This window comes from Tenebrio molitor, chromosome 9 (assembly GCF_963966145.1).
Source record: "Tenebrio molitor chromosome 9, icTenMoli1.1, whole genome shotgun sequence".
Taxonomy (NCBI): domain Eukaryota; kingdom Metazoa; phylum Arthropoda; class Insecta; order Coleoptera; family Tenebrionidae; genus Tenebrio; species Tenebrio molitor.
Genome location: NC_091054.1, coordinates 19340456 through 19351571, shown reverse-complemented (window position 1 = coordinate 19351571; position 11116 = coordinate 19340456). Strand labels below are relative to the sequence as shown.

The following is an 11116-nucleotide window of genomic DNA, read 5'->3' as shown; positions in this document are numbered from 1 at the left end:
TTCTCATAGCAACGGAGAGCTCTAAATATTTATTAATTTTTGTGTTATATGTCTGTTATACAGGGTGATTCATCTTTTACCGCCGGTGGTAAAATTGACCTTAAAAATTATAATTTGGTTTTCATATTTTGCAGACCTAATTTATTATTCATAAGGCACATAATATCGAAAAATGAAATTTATAAGTTAATTAGGTCAAATTTTAGCATTTTCTCAATTATTAGTTGTTTAATTTATTCAACCTTGTGACATATGCACACTCAGGTATTTTCACACAATTTTTCCATGTTAAATTAATTTTAGCATAATGGTATTATTGAAATAAACGCATTTTGATATTCAAATTTGTATTTGCTTCATGATTTACGACATAATGTCCCAATATCTTAACAATAAGATCTATTGGGGATCTTTATTGCCACCGCCGTGGGTCCTTTACAACTCTATTCGTAAAATCGAACAAATTCACCTAAGTTTTACAGGGTAGTCATTGTTATAGAAAATTTACAACACTAAAAGTCAACGAGTACCTACCAATAAAAGCAATTTTTCCATTAAAATCGATTTAATTCAAAAACCATCAAACATTTTTCGAAACGGATTGCAGATATTGATTTTATACGCCATTAGCCCATTCTGATGCAAAAATTTAAACATGAAAAAAAGAGTTTTTTATAAACATCTGCTCATAAAAAAAAACTTTTTTTGTTCGACACTGTCAGAATTTGAGAATTTTCTCCTATGTGAACGGATTTTGATAAATGTCACAACTTGTCAAAACGAAACGTCAAGCTAATTTTAAAGGTTTATTAGCGATTTGGAGCCTTTAAGGGGCTCGTCGAACAAAAAAACGTTGTATTCAACTCGTTCGTGTGTAAATTGGGCCTTTTTTGGCACTCGTGGGCCTTTAAAACACTCGTTTCACTCGCGTTTTAAAATGGCCCACGCGTGCCAAAAAAGGCCCAATTTACACACAAACTCGTCAAATAAACTACTATTTTTGAAATAAATTACATCGGCGAAAGTAAATTTTTCGGCAAATCAAATCTGTAATTTTCATACAGTTTTCTTAATCCTTAAGGGTCATTTTGCCACCGGCGGTAAAAGATGAATCACAATGTATTATATGAATTTGGAACAGCTATATCTAAAAGATGTGCTTGCTTTTGTTTTGCTTGTTTGTTTAAAATGATAATGTCTGGTCTGTTACATATGCTTAATATGAATGTCAGTTAAAACTGTTCGATCAAAATATAATTTGTAATTACATATCATTTTCCAAACAACTTTCTGGTGTATAACTATAATGTGGTTGTGTATTCTTTAATAAATTGAATTTAACAGCTAAATGCATGTGTATAATTTTAACGAATATAGCATGACGTTTCTTATATTCGCTTTGAGCCAAAACGGTGCAAGAAGAAATGATTGTTTCCCCTTCAATTCCGCAAATCCTACATTTATCAATGATCGATTGCAAACCGCATATGTGTTTTTTATAATTTCTTGTATTTATAACACGATCTTGTATTGCAAATATAAAACCCTCCGTCTCAGGGTGAATATTTGATTTCTTAAGTCATGCATGAGAAGCCTCAATATTAATTTCTGGCTGTTCCAGTTATTATTAACAACTTTAATTGTTTCATAAATGAGGGGGATGTTTCTATCACAACTTTAAGATTTGGAGTTCAGTCAATAAATGTTTTATTTAATTTTTATGTGCCCAGTGGAAGAAGTATTGTACGAAAAAACTAAACTTCTTTATTAAAACCAATAGGAAAACATTTCACAACTCTTACGTACCGTTCCGTTAACCTTGATTAAACAGAAAACTATTTGTTTAAACCAAGATCAGATAATTTTGTCACGTGGTAAGCACAGATCGTTTTTAAAAATAAAATAAATATGATTTGTGAACGTTTAGTATTCAAGTCGAAAGAGCGTTCTTGCATAAGCTCCCTGGAAAGCAACTACCTCCCACATCACGTTATACTTTTCTTTTATTATTTTTTAAATTCGCCCCGATCCCTCACTTTTCAAACAATCCATCAATTTCCGTCTCTCGTTCGATTCTTCCAACGCCGTGGATTCTCCCGTGAAAAAACTAAAATTTACGGAAGAGTTGTTCATCAGAATGCGTCTACAGATTGAGAACCCAGGCATCAGCGTAATAACTGTAATGAGCTGTAGGTTGGTCCACTAATAACAATAATTACTGATGTTAGTAAAATTTTATGGTCGTGTTTGTGTACGTAACATTTCTTTGGTTAATGATTTTCTGAAATTGCAGGAGTTGTAATGTTATTATGGCGAGATTACTGTTATAGTGCGAAACTTCAGGGTAGGTCCATTTTACAATCCATTTATTCGATACATGTGCATTTCAGAAGAAACGGTGAGTGCTAACGGAAGCACATTCTTTTATAGCGAAAATAGGTGTTATTTATGTATCAGTCAATGACTTTTCGCTTAAGCTAAATAATACAAAATTATCACTAAATAAACATAACGTATACCCTAGCCTCATCAATTGTGACATTTTTAGTGTAGGACGAAGGGTAGTAGAAAACTTCAATTGTCTTTTATCACAATAGATGGAGGTTGAATCAAGTGAAGTTATGTATCTGAAGGAAATGTCGAAACGTACCGATGAAAAAGATGACGTAAGTTTTTGAAGTGTAAGAAGACAACATTTTTTTGAACGCTCGTTGCACTAGATAATCGTCATTTTACAAATAAGTCACTTATGGCACCGCACCTGGTGCAAAAAAAATGACGTTGGATTGTTGCACAGACGTGTCTCCGATAAATGTATGAGAGGAGGTCATGATCTCTTGGACTCAGGAATGCAATTTTTATTGATTGGTTGCAAATGTTTTAACAATGAAGTCTTCTGTTGTATGTAAAACAGTTTACTGAGTACTCATTTGTAATCCTACGCTAATTTATGTTCCAGTTTCGTCGTGGTGCGATCATTAGGACTACTGGGTGCGGCCTAACAGAAAAACATGATGATGAACAAGAAAGCCGAGGACGCAGGTACTCTTACATTTGTTTTGTGCAGCTTAAAATGGGTGTAAGTCATGAAATTTGCTTGCCCTAACAGGTGTCTAACTAATTAATTGATCAGTGAAATGGAAAGGTTCTGCTTTGCTTAATTAATGGTACGCAGTGGGGGAAACATCAGCCAGGAACTACAAAGTATTACTACAGCTATATGTGGCTCTAAGATGATACATATTTCAAAAATTAAAAGATTTGTCTGGATTTTATTAATCTTTGGCACATCAGTTATTATAAATGACAAACCATTATTCTTTTTGATAAGAAAATACTTACTCAATGTTTACAGTTTTTATGAAAGGAAACATCTAAACTACTCGAATGGCTTTTGCATTAAAAAAGCTGGAAGTTCTGGGAGGGCGAATGGAGAAATTCCGAGAAATGGTAAACAGGATCTCAGAAATGATTTTATAGCTTTATCACGAACATTTCTCGTTTCTCCTGCTTAAGCTATCAGTCGAGAGTCTCGACGAATGTGTCTTTCCAAATTGAAAGCGAATTATTTGACTTATTCCCAAGTCCGTGTTTTCCCTCCAAGAAAGCTCGACGGCAGGACAACTAAATAAAAGAAACTTTATGCAGACCTAATCATTTGCAGTGTTCCAACAGCGCGTCCGTAAAACCCGGAGCGATCGCACTAAAGCTAGCAATAAAGCGGCAATCCCCACGCTGTAACAGAAGAAAGAGACGGACGTCTACGTGGGAGGAACTGCATCCACTGGATGTGATAAAACGAAACGGAAATATCACGAAGCAGGCACTGAGAAGAGAGAGGTGCTGCTGAGAACGCAGGCAACACGGTTCGTGTGTAAGAAAGACGCCCAATAAAATTATGTAGGATTTAAAACTGGTTGTAAACAACGGCGATCAGAGCGAGAGAGGTGGCGAAGGCGAAGATAGGCCAGAAGGAGAGAGGAGGAGTGCAGCGAAACGGGCAGCGTGAAGAAGTGTGGAACGTGGAACAGCGCAGGGTTGAGGTAGGTGTTATGTAATAGGAAAGTCTACAATTGGGATGAGATAGATATTTTTAAACCGAGACGTATAAATAAATAAACCGTTCGAAATGCAGGAGAAGATTAAAGAGAAATTTATTGAGTAAGTTTCGTCGATAAAAAACATTCTGTTTGGTTTCTTATCAATTTGTGTTTGTTTTTGCAAGTTTCCTATTTGAACGCCAGGATATTATTTGATTACCTAGACTTACATAATTCGGTTCAGATTTATCGTACATTTTATTCAACACAAACTGACTGAAATCAAAGTTGTTTGAATACGCCAACAAACTTTTCGAATTAATTTTAGTCCGGCGACACGTTACCCGTCTGTGTTGTATTTTGCTCGTTCACATCAAGGAAATTAAGTTACTTGAATTAATGCAATTCTATTATTGTTCAACGAGTGGAATGCTTACGATTTTTAAACCTCCAGAAACCAGAAAAGTACACTCATCAATTTTTACTGATCTCAATTGGTCAATTTTTAGTGGATTAAGATGATTAATTAAAAATTTAATCTACGCAAACCAAATCCACGTTAAACGTGTCCCAGAAGATTCCAATTGGTATAAATGAGTTTGTTGTTATATTCGATTATTCGCTAAATTGATGTATCTGTGTTCATTAAAATGTCCAGTCAAAGTTGGCGTTGAAGAGTCGATTGTGAGCGCACCACGGATACAACTCTGATAAAGCTGTTTAAATCTATCCTCACTTTTTGCGGTGTTTGTGTTTTTAATTTGCAAGTTGATAACAGCCTGAGCCTGACGCCTGACGAGTGGTGTGTTCACAATCGACTTTTCAACGCCAACTTTGACCAGAAATTTTAATGAACATCCGATACATCTACGAGTACCTATATACTAATTTTTGATTTCTCATATTGACATTTTAAGTTTTTGAAGAGACTCACGAAAGAAAATACATATGTAGATGAAAGATCTGAACTGTGAATAAGAGGTAAGAGCGAAAACAATTTTGAAATATGTATGTATGTATTTACAGAATTTTAAATATGTACAATTATGTATATGTTCAAACTTCTAAAATTGTGTCGATGGAGAAGTACATACCAATATCATATAGTCGATTTGATAAATAAGTTAAAAAAATTAAATATGTAGATACATAAATGTGTGCACATAAAGAATCGATTCTTTGTTACGCTGTTTATTTTTATCAACAATTAACAATTTCAATTGTTTATTATGATGAAAAACTTAATCGCGTTAACAATTATAAAATTGATCCGATCATTCAACGATTTATTGAGAATTGACACGTTTTTAAGTTGAGGTAATGATTGATGACTGAAAAATGAATCGTAATTGGTATTTATTAGTTTATTTATATGTTGCTTTAATCAAGCGTTAATACAATCGTGAACGTTGTCAGATCCATTTTTTACTCGACTAAATGAGTTGACTCAAGATGAACTGTTACAGTATTGTGGTCAAATCAACAAATCAAATTGGTAATTAGTGGGAAAATAAAGTTTCAACGCTAATCGTGATGGTTAATTTTTAAATGTACAGTTGACACACAATGTTTACTCCTTACACAATTATCTACTTAAATTTTGTTAAATGAAGTAAATTTTACGTTTAGGCAAGAAAATTGTATCTAATATTTTTTGAAGAGATGAGAATTGATTATTCTTTACTAAAATAAAAAATCAAGTGGGTGGGTCTTGCCTTTTTTAAGACCACATAGAGGTATTGGATTCTCTCATGGGCTGTGACCTTGGAAATATCTGAAAAATCTGTAAGTGAAAACTGAAAACGTCGACAACTTGACATGCAAGTAGACGACACTAACGTAAGGAATGACGATGTTTTCCGGTCGGTTTGTAGCGCCTATACTTGAGACGTTTTCGTCGTTTGCCCAGATACTTATGACTCATAGCCCATGAGAAAATCTAACACCTATAGGCACAGTCACGGCCACGGAATTTCGTTAGTCGTTGTCATTCAACTGACATTAGCTGTCAAACAGGTTTTATATATTTCTAACCCCACACTGGAATTTTTGACATGGATGTCAAAAACGTTACTGTTGGCAATTTGATCTTTATTGTACGTGACAGAATTTCTGTCACAAACATTTTGAATGTCAGTCATAATGACAATAAAGCTTAAGCTACATAAAAAAGTCATGATTAATAAAAAATAGGTAGGGGCTATGGACAACAAAACTTCTGAAAACATATGGCGCGGCTTTAATCATGCTAACATTCGTGATGAAGAGAGGTTTTGCTGAAACGACAACAACAAACAAAGATGTGTATGCTAAACTCAGTCACCTCTTTTCATATAAACGTCAATATTGACAAATGACAAGTTTATTAAGTCGAACGTTTTCTAAAATTTTCTTTTCCATTGACTGTCCTTTTTCTATTATTTTGTTCATCATATTGCATTTATTTTAAAAATCAAATCTGCAATGTTTGAATTTTCGTGGTAACAGTGACTAAAAAAATATTTGGGCCAATCATACGAACAAAAATCATATTGATTTATTAATTTTTTGAAATAATCAAAAATTTCCGGAATCCTAGTCTATTGCCCTGAGATTCGAACCAAGCACAAACTTTCTGTTGAATGTAAGCTTGTGATATTGTAACTAATTTTAACAAAGAAAAGGTTGAACCGTTACTTTTGTTGTAGAAGTGCTTTCGTTTGAACAAAAATGATTGTTGTTTGATAGAGATCTGGAAAAAGGTACATTATTGCATTTTTCTATGTCAAAGACATATCAAGAAGAACAGACTTGTCATGCGACGAATGTCAACTTCTTCGAACGAGTTGTTGCAGATATGCATCGGAATTTAATAGAAGATTCCACAAATGAGAAAAGCCAAGGTAACTATGTCATTTGCGTCAAGAAGATTAGATATCAAGACTTCAGAATAACATTCTTCAACTCTTCCTGGACCTGATGAAGTGCCTTACTACACGAATTAGAGGCCTTGGGTATGGAACTCAAAATTTAACAACGACTTTGTGAAACACAAAAAGCTACTGGTGCTAGCACAGCACAGTAGTTGATCTGCAATCAATAATCTTAAAAAAGTAAGATTAGATAGATTTCGACACATACATTACTTTTACGGAAACTTTGCAAATCTTATTCAAAAAGTAAAATGTATGTATTAATAACTTATTATCTGTTTTAAAAAGTAATTTTAATATTTTGATTCGATTTAGAAAAAATCGATTCAACTGAAACATTCTTTACCAGTTTTTATGGCACACCAAGTATCGTACATCACAAGTAGTTCCATGAAGTAGTAACAGTTCTGTCGCATTGTTGTTTGTTATCTCATAAGTTATGAGTCATTTCCAATGCTTTTATGTTTAGCGTATGGAATTAATTAGAAGTAAACAATAATTTTGTTATGACTTAAATTATGAAACCACAGCACACCTTATACAATTATTGTAAATTGTTTATACTGTTTCATTTGCATTATCTTAGTTATGCCACACAGCGTGTACTGATGTAGGTACATACAAATTAAATACCTATAGGAATTTGTTACCACTGTAAACAAGGGTTCGCTATTCCTATAGGGTACAGTTACTCTGTGTATTTCACACGTTGTAATTAGTTAATTACGCATTTCAAGCTGCAGTTTATTTAGACACTCTTTTTCTCTTAATGTAGGTCGCCTTGTCAAGTTTATATTTGACATTAGGTTTTCAAGTGTCTAAACACCGTTCACGTAATGGGGGGCCATGATATATTTTTTTAACGTTGGACACACTGTTTGATTTCCGTCACTAAAGTGCCTGACATGCGGACCTATCAAAATCAACATAACACGTTGCTGAATTTCCCGCGATGTCTGTGTTCTTCTATTGCAAATTCGTAAAACTGACAACAGTGGACTAGACATTGACGCTATTTATAACCTCAAACTTAGAAAAACATAATCTAATTCAACAGACAGCTTTACTATCAAATTAAATGTAAAATTTTCGTGGCTTCCCATAATGCCAAAACAACGTGAATGCATTTTACTGACTCGACTGAATAATAAAAATAAAAATTTGGACGTGTGTCACCTGACAACGTCTCAACAAACAAAGCAGCTTCAGTACTTTTTAGGTAAATTAATACATTGCAAAAAACAATGTTGAAACGGATTCGGATGAAAGGTTCGTTCAAGTTCAACACTGCTGTACCTAATAAGATAATAATAACTGATGTAAACACGAATCGGGGGACCCTCCTAAGTACGAGTTCTCTTCATTTCACCATATGGATTTAATCCCCTGCTGTACGGCTCACAAAGACCGGCACGAGCTGTCGGCTTCAATCATGGACGACTCGGTATAATCATTCCAAAGCTGTGCCTGTCAATCAACCGTATACCATGCAGAGAATGCAGATGCTTTCAACCTAACACCGTACACTGTTAGTATGAAACGAAATTGGAACAGATTGAAAGTGGTTTTCTTTATTATCACTAAAAATAATCCACTATATCTGTACGTTTTATGCACGTAACATTCTATTCACGGTAATTCCCCGAATGCATAAATGCACTCAGAAAATATTTTACACAGTTACAAGACCAATAAAATAAGTTTCTTTTAACCAATCATTTCGTCAGAAGTTTCTTGAACAGTGAGTGTCGGGCGTTCCCCAAGGGTCAAACACCGGATTATTTTTATTTACAGTTTAGTTATAAATACAATGAGCCCACAATTGTCTTTATTAAAGCACCGTTGACGTCAAGTTTCTTCAAATATATATCGAGGCCGCGAAATCATTCTTTAACGTTGTTTTAGCTTCTAGTAAATACCAGTTATAGTATAGCTATTGAAATTTCAAGGTTTTTGCCCGGGTTTTAAAGTATGTATACTTATTAAAAAAGTTAAGATTTTGAAGACTTTATCCTGTTTTTAAGGTTGTATTATGTTTTAAATTCCATCTAAACCCTGATTCACATGCAATATTCAAACATCACGCGCACGGCCCGGAAAGGGTTTTATTTTTTCAAAAACCCCACGTGAGAGATGCGAAGGCTAAAACGAGGCAATCAGGTTCTGGAGCTCGGACAGAGTGGAAGACGGGCAGTAGGGAGTGAAAACGTGGTGGGGTCCTGAGAAAGGGGGTTCGGTCAAGAGGGTTGAGGCCAGGAAGACCGTCTTCCAGCGCTGTGGAGCCCTCACACGAAAGGTTTCCGAGAAGCCGAACACACTAGTGGCGGATTTTGTTTCACCCCTGGCCGCCCGAACACGCTTCGAGGAGTCGCCCTACTACCAAGGGAGGGAAGGAACTGCAGCCTCCATCCGGACGTCGAGACGCCGCTGGACGAAACAGTGACCTTTACCTTGAGGAACGTCCAGGAGAGCGCCCAGGGACGCTGACGTTGCCGCAGAAGTTCTTCATCGGAACATCGGTGATATAGTAGTTTAGTATCTGTTTAGTTTTAAGGTGTTTCGCTCGTTTGATCGGTGTACTCGTTTTTTTTTTTTGGTATCTTCCCTTGTATCTTCCCTTCTTATTAATATTTACTTGTTGAATACATTTCTCTTGTCGAGAACCACCGGCTTCCGACAGAGAACATTTGATGTACAACTTACTGTCTTACTTATAAAATATACATTTAACGCTATAGTCTAAATCTCACAACCTACTACTAACTTCCCACTAAGCCTTAACCTAAAGCCCTGTGCTACCTAAACCTGAAACACTATCACTAACCCACCATCTCGCTGGTGGTCCTGATGTGTACATACTTGGCCACCTTAACCCCAACTCCACAAGGTCATCTCACCGCTGGGTTTTGCTAGGTTGCAATCAACCATTCCCTTGTTGAATTTGTCAACGCACCCCTCTCTGGAGTGACTCCCTCCCACCCGAACGTTTGTCACCGGGTACCACGCTAGCCATTCCACGTCCTCGTCCTCGATGCTCCACCGTTGCGATCGACACCTCGAACTGATCGTCTCCTGAAAGTTTCAAGTCCAAGTTTTCAAGTCCAAGTGGAGGTTCACTCGGAGGAAGGGAACAATTGTTACGAGAAATGGCTATGATCTTAACTGCAAAGTCGAAGATATAAAAAGTATAATAAAGAATTGCCAAAGACGCTTCATGAGAGGACAGAGTCCAGATATTCATCACGTTAAGGTGCAAATCCACGATGAGATATTTTCATGCAATTTTGGTCTCATGATACAAAAATTTCACGAACAACTTGCAGGAGACAATATCTTATGCTATATGTTTCAGTGTTTCATGTCTCTCACGAGTGTTTCCACAATTAAATTTAGTTGTTCGCGAAATTTTTGTATCATGAGACCAAAATTGCATGAAAATATCTCATCGTGGATTTGCACCTTTATAGTTTTATTTTTTTCTGTTGGTTTTTTAAATTCCTTTCTAAACGCTAAATCGGAAAGAAACGAACGTAATTTATTAGCCGATAATGAAATTACTTTGCTATGCAGACCAGTAGTTCCTTTCAGGGACACTTTAGTTAACTGTGTGTTCTCTATTTAGTTACTTAATTTTTTAATTCAAACAGGCCGCAATAGGTATTTTGAAATATGTATTAATTTGTCCTGAACAAGTACAAGTAGTCTAAACTCAAAAAGGAAGCCAAAATGCTTTTTTGTGCAACCGAAATCCAATTTCGCGGCCGTTGCTTTTAACGACGGCCGTTAAAGTAAACGTCATTTTAATATTTAGTACAAATCAGAGTTTCCCTGTAAGGCTGGCGTTTAGATTTTTCGGGTATGAAATTAGAAACCGCAAAATTTATGATTATAAGAGTACATACGTACTTTTTAACTCTGGAGGAGTACCTACAGCAAGCTAAAACATCGCTTTCACTACAATCCTCTTCTGACATTTTTACGATTATTTACAAAATGAATTGTTTTATTTATGTCATTTCCAGAGCGACATGTAAGCCGAATTTATATGTACCAGAGGTCGCCCATTATTCGACCGTTATTCATTAAATTTTTAAGTTTGACCGTTATTGAGGTTTTTTTTTTATCAAAGAGTACCTATACGTACTATAGCGTCGTCACTTTCTT

At 35.4% G+C, this 11116-nt stretch overlaps 1 long non-coding RNA gene across 2 annotated transcripts in view; it reads left to right on the top strand.

Annotated features, from left to right (window-relative positions):
• Positions 1-1954: 1954 nt before the first annotated feature.
• The window catches only part of LOC138138110 (uncharacterized), a 44274-nt gene continuing 35112 nt past the window's right edge, over positions 1955-11116 (top strand). Inside the window, exons 1-3 of one of the 2 annotated variants that reach the window (XR_011161967.1) lie at positions 1955-2901; positions 2960-3042; positions 3665-4043. This is a non-coding gene — a long non-coding RNA (uncharacterized lncRNA). Of the gene's footprint in view, positions 2902-2959; positions 3043-3664; positions 10000-11116 lie in introns of those variants that run through there. The other variant, XR_011161966.1, reaches the window with a different exon arrangement.